We start from the raw sequence: 10,216 nt of genomic DNA on the forward strand, positions 1-10,216 counted from the left end.
ACACCTCTGGATATCCTGATATGAATAAACCCATATTCTTTGCCATTTATTCATATTAAAATGGTACCAGAACCTTGTACCCCCAGCTGTTCTCTCATGTCCGGTCACATAGACTTGAGACCTGACCTTTAGAGCCCCAGAAGCTGCTATACTGGAGTCATATGGGATCAGAGAGTAAGAAAACTCTCAGAAGGCACAGTGTGGGCGAATGTACCAAATAATCAGAGATATTCATTAAACCAACCAATGTTTATTGATCATGTACAATGCTACTGACACTATTCTATATATTTGGAACATGTGTGTAAAGAAGAGTAAAGGATTCCTGCCCTCTTTCCTGCAAAGACACAGGCCCTGCATACAGTATCAGAGATGTAACACAGTAAAGAAGGTGTCCAGAAGTGGAAGAAGGGGTGACCCAATGCGAGGTATCAAACCCTGAGTGGAGACCATCTAGTCCATGATGTGGCAGTGTTGGGAGATCACAAAATTGGTTGCAAACAGGTGAATTGATCAGATATTTGCATGTGCTCAGGATACATCTTAAGGATATTAAAGACAATATGTGCCCAATTTCTCATTGTCATACAAGGGAGTTGCCAACATGAAAAAGGGAAAAAGCTGGAATTAACCTTGTGATGTGAGATTGGAGTTGGAGATATATGAATTCAGTTTAAATAGAGCAAAATTACTTAAATACTACATCCTTCAGCTCTGACCATTGATGGGGCCTGGGAACAGTGACTTTACTTCCCAGAGCTGTTTTTTTTTAAATAAGGGCTCTTTGGAGAAATGGCTAATTCCAGGCTGAAGCAGGAAAAGAACAAGGTGAGCATTAGAACATTTTCTACCAGAAAACAAAAAAGTGCCCAGAGAATGACAGGGACATGTCAAAATGACACAGAAGCTAACTTGCAGAGGCTTTTGTGGCCAAATCAGGGACAGGGTGAACATCAAAGTAAATGATAATGAAGCTTCCCTGTGGCACAGATGGTAAAGCCTGCAATGCAGGAGACCCAGGTTTGATCTCAGGAAGATCCCCTGGAGAAGGAAATGGCAACCCACTCCAGTACTCTTGCCTGAAAAACCCCATGGACTGTCGCCTGAGGATCCTGGTAAGCAACAGTCCATGGAGTCGCAAAGAGTCGAACACAACTGAGCGACTTCACTTTCATGATTCATTATAATTGGAATAAAGTAGAAAGCCAGGGATCCATACTGATACAAGAAATAAATGCATAAATTGACATTTTGATGAGGAAGATTTTTCAAAGTACCTCATCTTTTCCCATATACCTCACAATGTAGGTGACTTGTAGATATCATCTTAATCAAATGATCAATGAGTAATATCATCAGTAATAGAACATTTCAAAAGTGCATGCCACCTGAAAGGAAGCAACAGGAAGAGCGCAATATCACATCTGTGGCATCCCTGCCAGAGATGCATAACCTAGTCTAGTCCAGAGAATATCAGAAAAACCTTAGGCCATTTATAGCACAACCAGTTGAGGTTTTTAAAAGGGTTAAAGTCATAAAAGTTAAGGAAAACATGAAGAAATGATCTAGATTGAAGGAAACTGAAAAACATAACAACCAGTTTTAACACGTGATTCTGAATTAGACCCTTTAGTTAAGAAAAAGTTATGTGAAAACTGATAAAATTGCATAGATCTGATGATGAGGTGGTCCTAATTTTTCAATGTTCACCTCTTGATTTGTATGAAGTTTTAAGGTTCTATAGGATTTACACACTGAAGGATTCAGAACCTTTGGGCACCATGTTGACAGTATATTCTCATATTCAGGAAACATAAAAGTCTATTCTGTACTTGCAAATTCTGGGAAAGATTGAAATATTTTAATTGCCTTAAAGAGATGAAAAGACTCTATTCTTTTGAAAGCTATCCTTCAGCAAGAAGAGACAAATAAATGAATAAGTAAAACATGTTTATCAAATGGTTACTTGAGTCCTGGGGCATTCTCACAGTTGAAAATCAAACAGCAGAGAAACAGCCAGCCAAGAAGGGCTAAAAAGGAACCATCAATGAGGCAGGATATAAAGAAGGAAAGGCTGAGGAAAAAATATTTTTCTAGAAGTAGGAAGTGGTTCACTCTGTCAATGCTGCTGAGAGATCAAGTAGGATGAACAGAAATCAGGTGATCACTAGAATCGGCCCCAAGGCATCCTGGAAGGAGTCAGGTTGGAGTCGTTTTCAGCTGAGTGAGGACAGTAATCAGATTAAGAAGAGACGAAAAGAGAAAGGGAGGTGAGGACGTGGAGTGGGTGAATATAGATAGCTCATCCCGGAAGTGCTGCTGTAAAAGGGAGTCGAAAATGTTGTAGTTGGAGGGTTATATAGAGTCCATGGAGAGTTCTTTCTAAGATGGAAGGTTACCAGGGTAGTTCATACAGTGATGCGGATAATCCAGCAAAGAGGGAGAAACTCAGGATGCAGGAAACAGCCTAAAATGGGGTGGTGAGAGGGCTGTGATGAAGACTGCATGTGGAGACACTGCCATTAGCAGGAGCAGAGGTCCTTCATCCCAGTGATAAAGGGGACGGAAGGGAGGGTAGTTTCAGGGAAAGATGTGAGCTCTGTTATGGTAGCCAGGAGGGGAGGATTTTGTATGAGTTGCTTCTGTTCTGTCAGTGTAAGGTGAGGCCAGGTCATCTACTGAGAGCAGAGTGTGGAGGCTAGTAGTTGGATGTGTTCTGGGACTTTGAAAAGAGAGAAGTAAATAGTGACAATCAGTTTGGAAAGTAGGTTCAGCAACACAGAAGGATTGCCAAGAAGAGATTAAGATGAGCAAGCAGACTTCAGGGCCCATTTGAGATTTATGTTTACAAATTTAAACTGAAGGGAATTCCCTAGCAGTCTGGTGGTTAGGACTCCACATTTTTACTGTTGAGGATCGAGGTTCAGTCCCTGGTTGGGGAACTAATATCCCACAAGCTGTGCAGCTCAGCCAAAAAAAAAATTAAGTGAGATCTGTCAGCATGCCTATGGAGTTTTATTCAGCAATATCTATCTGATGGTGTACAGGTGAGGATGTTTGAATTACTGTGTCAGCTCATTGTTCCCCAAATATATACATATGTATTTCTTCAGAAATACTAAATGGCTCTAAACAAAGACAGACAAGGTATGAATTGCAAAGCTTTTAATGAAAATACATTTTTTACAGCAAGCATAATTTCACATTTGTTTAATAGCAATTATTTCAATACTTGAAAACTCGTCGACCTCTAAATCTGTCATAATGCATGAATCTAAGCTAATAATATTAAGGAAATGCAACAGTGCTAAAGCTGAAACTGCAATACTTTGGCCACCTCATGCGACGAGTTGACTCACTGGAAAAGACTCTGATGCTGGGAAAGGTTGGGGGCGGGAGGAGAAGGGGACGACAGAGAATGAGATGGCTGGATGGCATCACCGACTCTGTGGACATGAGTTTGAGTGAACTCCGGGAGTTGGTGATGGACAGGGAGGCCTGGCGTGCTGTGATTCATGGGGTTGCGGAGAGTCGGACACGACTGAGCGACTGAACTGAACTGAACTGAACAGCTCACCTAACCCCCTTTATATTCCTTCATGATCAGCAACATGCATAAATGATCTTGTTTAGATTAAGAACTGAATATGCTGGAAATATATTTGATAACTAAGGTTTTAGGCAAATATTCACCAGGGTTAGTTCTAATAGCAAACTCAAAAATGTTGTAGGCCTAGTATCAAACAAGTAGCATATTAATATATTTTAAGTCTCTTAAAAGAAAGATCACAGCTCCTGCTTCTGTAAAACCATTATTTGCTTGAAAGAATGATGGTATAAGCTTTCACTCAACTATCACATTCTTAATGTGAAAAAAGAGACAAAATGAGCTGAAGAATATTAACCACAGTTACAGGGTGCAACCCTCAACATAACTGCTGATGTCATGATCTCGGCAATGGCTTTCCCATGCCACCCTGTGGAGAAAGATGAAACAAATGGTACTAAGGCTAAAACATAGCTTCATTGTAATATACATACTTCAAATCCTTTGGGAGAACAAAATAGTTTATCAGTACATGAAATAGAATTTACAGACAGATTCAAGTATTGCTGTTAACTGGAGATATGTATACCATTACTTCATATCCCCCCAAGCCTTCACTAGTGCACAGGATGGCAAACACAAATGTTGAGTCCTGCATAGTCCACAACACAACTGCAGAGTGCATTCCACATTTACTTAATTCCAAAAATAATTTCAAGATATGACAAGGAATTAGTAGAGCCTATAAAACCTTAAAAACTCTAGAATCCCCTAAAATAAATTGAGGAGTAAAAGAATAAGATTCTGAATCATTGAAAATAGATTGTTTCTATGTAATAAATTGTCTAGCATAAACCTAAAGCTGTAATTTTCAGTTCTCAGTAGCATACTTGGGAATATTCCCTCGCTTCTCTCATAAATTGTATAAAAGAGCTCTCACCTGGGACTTTCCTGATGGTCCAGTTGTTAAGACTCCGCCATTCCAATGCTAGGGTGAGGGTTGATTCCTGGTAGTGGGGTTGGGGTCTAAAATTCCACCTGGCCCGAGGCATTGCCAAAAGCTCCCAGCCCCCCACCCCCACCCCGTCATCAACTTTTTTTTTCTTTTTTCCATCACATGGCAAGTGGTTCCCTGTCCAGTATCCCCTGTGTTGGGAGTAAAAATTCTCAACCACTGGACATCAGGGAAGTCCTCAGCTCTCCTCTTTAATGCTTAATACATACCATGCTCTATAACATGAACTTACAAAGTGTTGTAGGTCCATTATACTTCAAACACAAACATACAAACAAACTCACAGAAAAAGAGGTCAGATATGTGGTTACCAGAAGAAAGAGGCTGAGGGGTAAGGGGTGAGGAATTAGACAAAGGCTGTCGAAGGTACTACAAACTTCTAGGTATAAGATAAATAAATACTGAGGATGTAATTTAAAATGTGATCAATACAATTAACACTGCTATATGTTATAATGAAAACTGTTGAGAGTAAAGCCTAAGAATTTTCATCACACATTAAGTTTTTTATGTTATTTTTTTTTTATTGGAGGCAAATTACTTTACATTAATATATTGGTTGGTTTTGCCATACATTGACACGAATCTGCCCCGGGTGTACATGTGTTTCCCCTCCTGAACCCCCCTCCCACCTCCCTCTTCCCCATATCCTCCCTCCAGGTCATCCCTGTGCACCAGCCCCAAGCATCCTGTATCATGCATCGAACCTGGACTGATTCATTTCACATATGATAATATACATGCTACAATGCCGTTCTCTCCAATCATCCCACCTTCACCCTCTCCCACAGAGTCCCAAAGACTGTTCTATACACCTATGTCTCTTTTGCTGTCTCGTATACTGGGTTAAGGTTACCATCCTTCTAAATTCCATATATATGCGTTAGTATGCTGTATTGATGTTTTTCTTTCAGGTTGACTTAACTCTGTATAATAGGCTCCAATTTCATCCACCTCATTAGAACTGATTCAAATGCATTCTTTTTGATGGCTGAAAAATACTCCATTGTGTATATGTACCAAAGCTTTCTTATCCATTCATCTGCAGATGGACATCTAGGTTGCTTCCATGTCCTCGCTATTATAAACAGTGCTGCAATGAACATTGGAGTGCATGTGTTTCTTTCAATTCTGGTTTCCTCGATGTACACCTAGGAGTGCGATTGCTGGATCATAAGCATTTCCCCTAAAATCAGGAACAAGACAAGGGTGCCCACTCTCACCACTACTATTCAACATAGTTCTGGAAGTTTTGGCTACAGCAGAGCAGAAAAAGACATAAAAGGAATACAAATTGGAAAAGAAGAAGTAAAACTTTCATTGTTCGCTGATGACATGATCCTCTACACAGAAGACCCTAAAGACTCTACCAGAAAACTACTAGAGCTAATCAATGAATAAGTTTTTTTATATTTCTTTAATTCTGTATCCATATGACATGATGGATGTTCACTAAACACTGTGACAATAATTTCATGATGCATGTACGTCAAATCATTAGGCTATACTCCCTAAACTTCTACAGTGCTGTATGTCGATTACATCTCAATAGAACTGGAAGGAGAAAACAAACAAACAAACTAAAACAACATACCATGCTGTAATGCCTTGCTCACTGACAATCTTCTTTGCACATGCTACAGCTTTAGCGATGTCATTTTTCATTAATTATAAAAATAAGGTGGTGAGAAATGAAAACAACACACAGAAATTTCATTTAAGTTTATTCTCTTAGGCTGACGAAAGAACAACTAAATTCTCTTAGGTTGAGGAAAAAACAACTAAAATTATTTTTTAGGAGTGAGTGTATCTGTGAATGTTGGGAGAAAACTCTTTCTTTATTCTGTCCAATTTGGCTTGAAATAAAGCATTCTGTTTCTCATTTTTCAAAGTCATTGGAACCTCTGGAACTATTGAATATTGTGATAGAAGCTTCTTTTTCTTACTATGCACCATAAAAACAGAACAAAACAAACAAGCAGAAACTGGTCTAGCAGTTTTTTGCTTAGCAATTCTATAACTGGAAGTTTAACCTAAAGAAATAAGAATAGATGCACCCAAAGATGTGTGTACAAGATGTTTCATAGCAATTAATAAAAGGGGAAATTAAAGGAGAAATTATAGCCTAAGTCCTTAACAGTGTGAGTTGGATAGATAAATTATAGAATATTTATTTAGTAAAATTTATTCATCTTGAAATATAATAAAGATTGGTATTTGCTGATAAAAATAACTTTGTATAATAAAGAGCATATTGTAAAGCATATTATAAAGCAGTAAATTTACTACAGTTTCTTTTTATGTGAAACACGCTGCTTACATGTTCATATGTGGGATGAATGTGTATATATTGGTGGCTCAGCTGGTAAAGAACCCACCTACAAAAAAAGAATCCACCTGCAGTGTCGGAGACCTGGGTTCAATCCTTGGGTTGGGAAAATCCCCTGGAGAAGGAACATATATGCACTCCAGTATTCTGGCCTGGAGAATTCCATGGACAGTATAGTCCATGGGTTCCCAAAGAGTCGGACACAACTGAGCGACTTTCACTTCACAGATTATAACACTAAATATTTTTTAAACTAAATTACCTGGTTACAAAAGATATTCTTAGACTAATTTTCTTTATTAGGAATTTTAATGTATAAAAATTTAACAATATAAATTTTGGATTGTTCTCCAATATTTTGTGCACCTAAGATCACACGTGTTATCTCTATTTCAAAAGAAACTCAATAGAATATTTATTTCACTCCAATTAAACAAATGTGTAAATTAACCTGTATGTTAGCAAACAGCAACCTTTTAAGATACCAGTTCTTTAATTTCTTAGTTTAGAAATTAGCAGAAGGATAATAGAGAGTTTATAGAAGTTATGGTGGAATTTTTCCAGGTCCCTAATGAACTCTTCAAGACGTTTTCATTTCTACTGAATCTCTGTTCTTACAGGTATAACCAGATGGGGCCTGAGCCATCACTCAATGTTATCTTGTCTTACAGCTGCGTGTCATATGACAGCTGTCAACTGCTTTTGGGGTTTTGCCATCATTACACCACCATTTGCTGATGATCTGAAATATACCATAATCTGTGCTTTCACTGTAAGGATTGTAGTTTGTAACTTTTGTGTAGTTTGTAACTGCTTTCCCATTTGGTCAAACACAACCCTGAATAAAATTATTTTTAGATTATAAACAGCAACACAAATAGAGTTCATAGCCCAATCAGTTCACTTTAACTAATTCTACTTTAGTAATGACTTATTTGTAAGTATAAAGATGTATTTACTTGTGAACTATTTTAACACTTTTGTGTTAAAGAGCTGTTAAGGGAATTTTTTTCATTGGCAAATAATTTGGTAATATCAATGAAATGGTATATTTTTTTAAATATTAAAAGATGCTCTTCTGCTCCCATCTCTTAGGTAAGATTGAGCCTACAATAGAAAATCAACAGAACTGTTGAGTGGGTTTGGTTGTTTGATGCAGATGTATACACTAGTGGAAAAATACTTTTATTAGAGAAAATAGGGATTTTCTGGGAGAAAGAAAAATTCTTATGATACTTAAAGGTGAATTTGGGTATCAAATTTGAATCCAAACAATAAGAATCATTGAATAGGAAAGATTATGTCATCCATCCATCTATCTAACCATTGGCTCATTCATTCAAAAATAGTCATGGAGGGAAAATGTCTGAATTCTACCTGAAAATTACAGTGATGACATTGACAAATATGGACTAAAATACAGAGTAACTTTTCTTTAGGGAACATCTTAAATTCTATGTAAGAAAATGAAAAATAATTAATGAACTAGAGTCAAAATAATAAAATGTCATTACATATTGCATTTCCAGGATCCTCAGATAGATATTGATTGAAGGGAAATAGTTCTTAACTATCCCTGTTTTAAGAGTTCAATGTAAGTTTTAAAAAACCTTGCTGTTAAAAGCCCAACATCATGGGAGGGGGATTGAAAATGAGAAAAACACAGTCTTACTCAGGCTTGAAGAACCCAACTTCTAAACTGGAAATGGATAGAGTCAGACACCAAGTGCTTGAAAGAGATATCCCAGGTGCTGAAATATATCTTACAGTCAGCCTTCATGTGCTAGCTGGCAAACTTAGTGGTGCTAGAGGAGTACATGGGAACCTGGCAGGCTTAGAACGGTACAGAATTTGAACTTCCCATGCCTCAGTCCTTCAGCTTGTACATCTGATTCTAAAGGAACAAGCTGATGTAAGTATGCAAACCCTCCAAGAAAGAAAAAAGCCATTCACCCAAAGTCCCTTTCTTATTATTCATCCTCTATTAGTATCTGTTCCACACCTGGCTACCTATTTAGAGGGATGAAGAAGAGCTAACTTACAGTTTGCCAGGCTGACTCCTTATAGCCATCCAATCTAAGTTTCTTCAGAGTTCTGGCAAGCTCACATCTCTCAAAGACCTTGCCCGGGACAGTGACAGAAAGGAGAAACCCCAGAATAATGAGAGCCTTCACGTTGACTGAGAAGCCAGACATCCAGACTGACCAGGGTGAGCGGGACTTGCTATTTAACATCTTTTCACTTCCCTCTTATCTCACTAGTTTGTTTGCTCCACCCTCTGTTTTCCTCTGTGGAAAACAGAAACAGCTTATTGGTCCACTGACTTAAAAGTTTTCCTTCTTTTCATTTGGAGAGAGATATTCTGATACTCTAAGAATTAACCTGCAAGAAAACAATGAAATGAGATTGCTTAAAGACATTGCTCAGGAAAAACTGGGATTAGCACTATTGCCAAAAGAGGAATTTCCTCCTATTTTATTATGAAGTTGAACAAGTTTAAAGAAAAAAAACCTGATGAACATTTTACTCAACTGAAAATGAGCTCCCATCTTTGACTAACATGCATTTACATTAAGTCATTTGATATGTCTGCAGTATATTGTCTTTATCTTTTTCACTTAAACTATTTTATATACACTTTTCACAAAAGAACATGACACACTGCCTGTTGTTCTGATCAGTATATAGCACAGCACCATGTTGCTTAGCCAGATTCTTATACTAAATATTTTTGCTGTCTATTGTAAATTCTTAATTTATAAATCCATGTCTTATTATAATTAGTAAGCATCATGTGAATAACATTCCTAACTCCTCCTGACAATGCCTTACTTCATTTTCCATGTTAGAACATAAAGTGTCATTGTAAACCAAGGGTTCAGTTCAGTTCAGTTCAGTCACTCAGTCGTGTCCAACTCTCCGCGACTCCATGAATCACAGCACGCCAGGCCTCCCTGTCCATCACCAACTCCCAGAGTTCATTCAAACTCATGTCCACAGAGTCGGTGATGCCATCCAGCCATCTCATTCTCTGTCGTCCCCTTCTCCTCCCGCCCCCAACCTTTCCCAGCATCAGAGTCTTTTCCAGTGAGTCAACTTGTCGCATGAGGTGGCCAAAGTATTGCAGTTTCAGCTTTAGCATCAGTCCTTCCAATGAACACCCAGGACTGATCTCCTTTACTTTATAGTAAAACCTACAGAGGAATAACAGAATATGCCACCCCAAAATCTTCCCTTTTGCCCAAGGATTATTTTGAGCTGAAAACAATCTAGAAGAATCAGATCCCAGAAATGTTCTCTCCTCCCCTTATCATCCTGAAAGCAG

The 10,216-nt window shown here is 38.1% G+C and overlaps 1 pseudogene; it reads right to left on the reverse strand.

Annotated features, from left to right (window-relative positions):
• Positions 1–3,910: 3,910 nt before the first annotated feature.
• LOC129536797 (lysozyme C-2-like) lies at positions 3,911–9,086 on the reverse strand (annotated as a pseudogene).
• Between the last annotated feature and the right edge of the window lie 1,130 nt (positions 9,087–10,216).

The sequence above is a fragment of the Moschus berezovskii genome, chromosome 6 (genome assembly GCF_049115385.1).
Source record: "Moschus berezovskii isolate FMDL1 chromosome 6, NW_MosBer_1.0, whole genome shotgun sequence".
NCBI lineage: Eukaryota > Metazoa > Chordata > Mammalia > Artiodactyla > Moschidae > Moschus > Moschus berezovskii.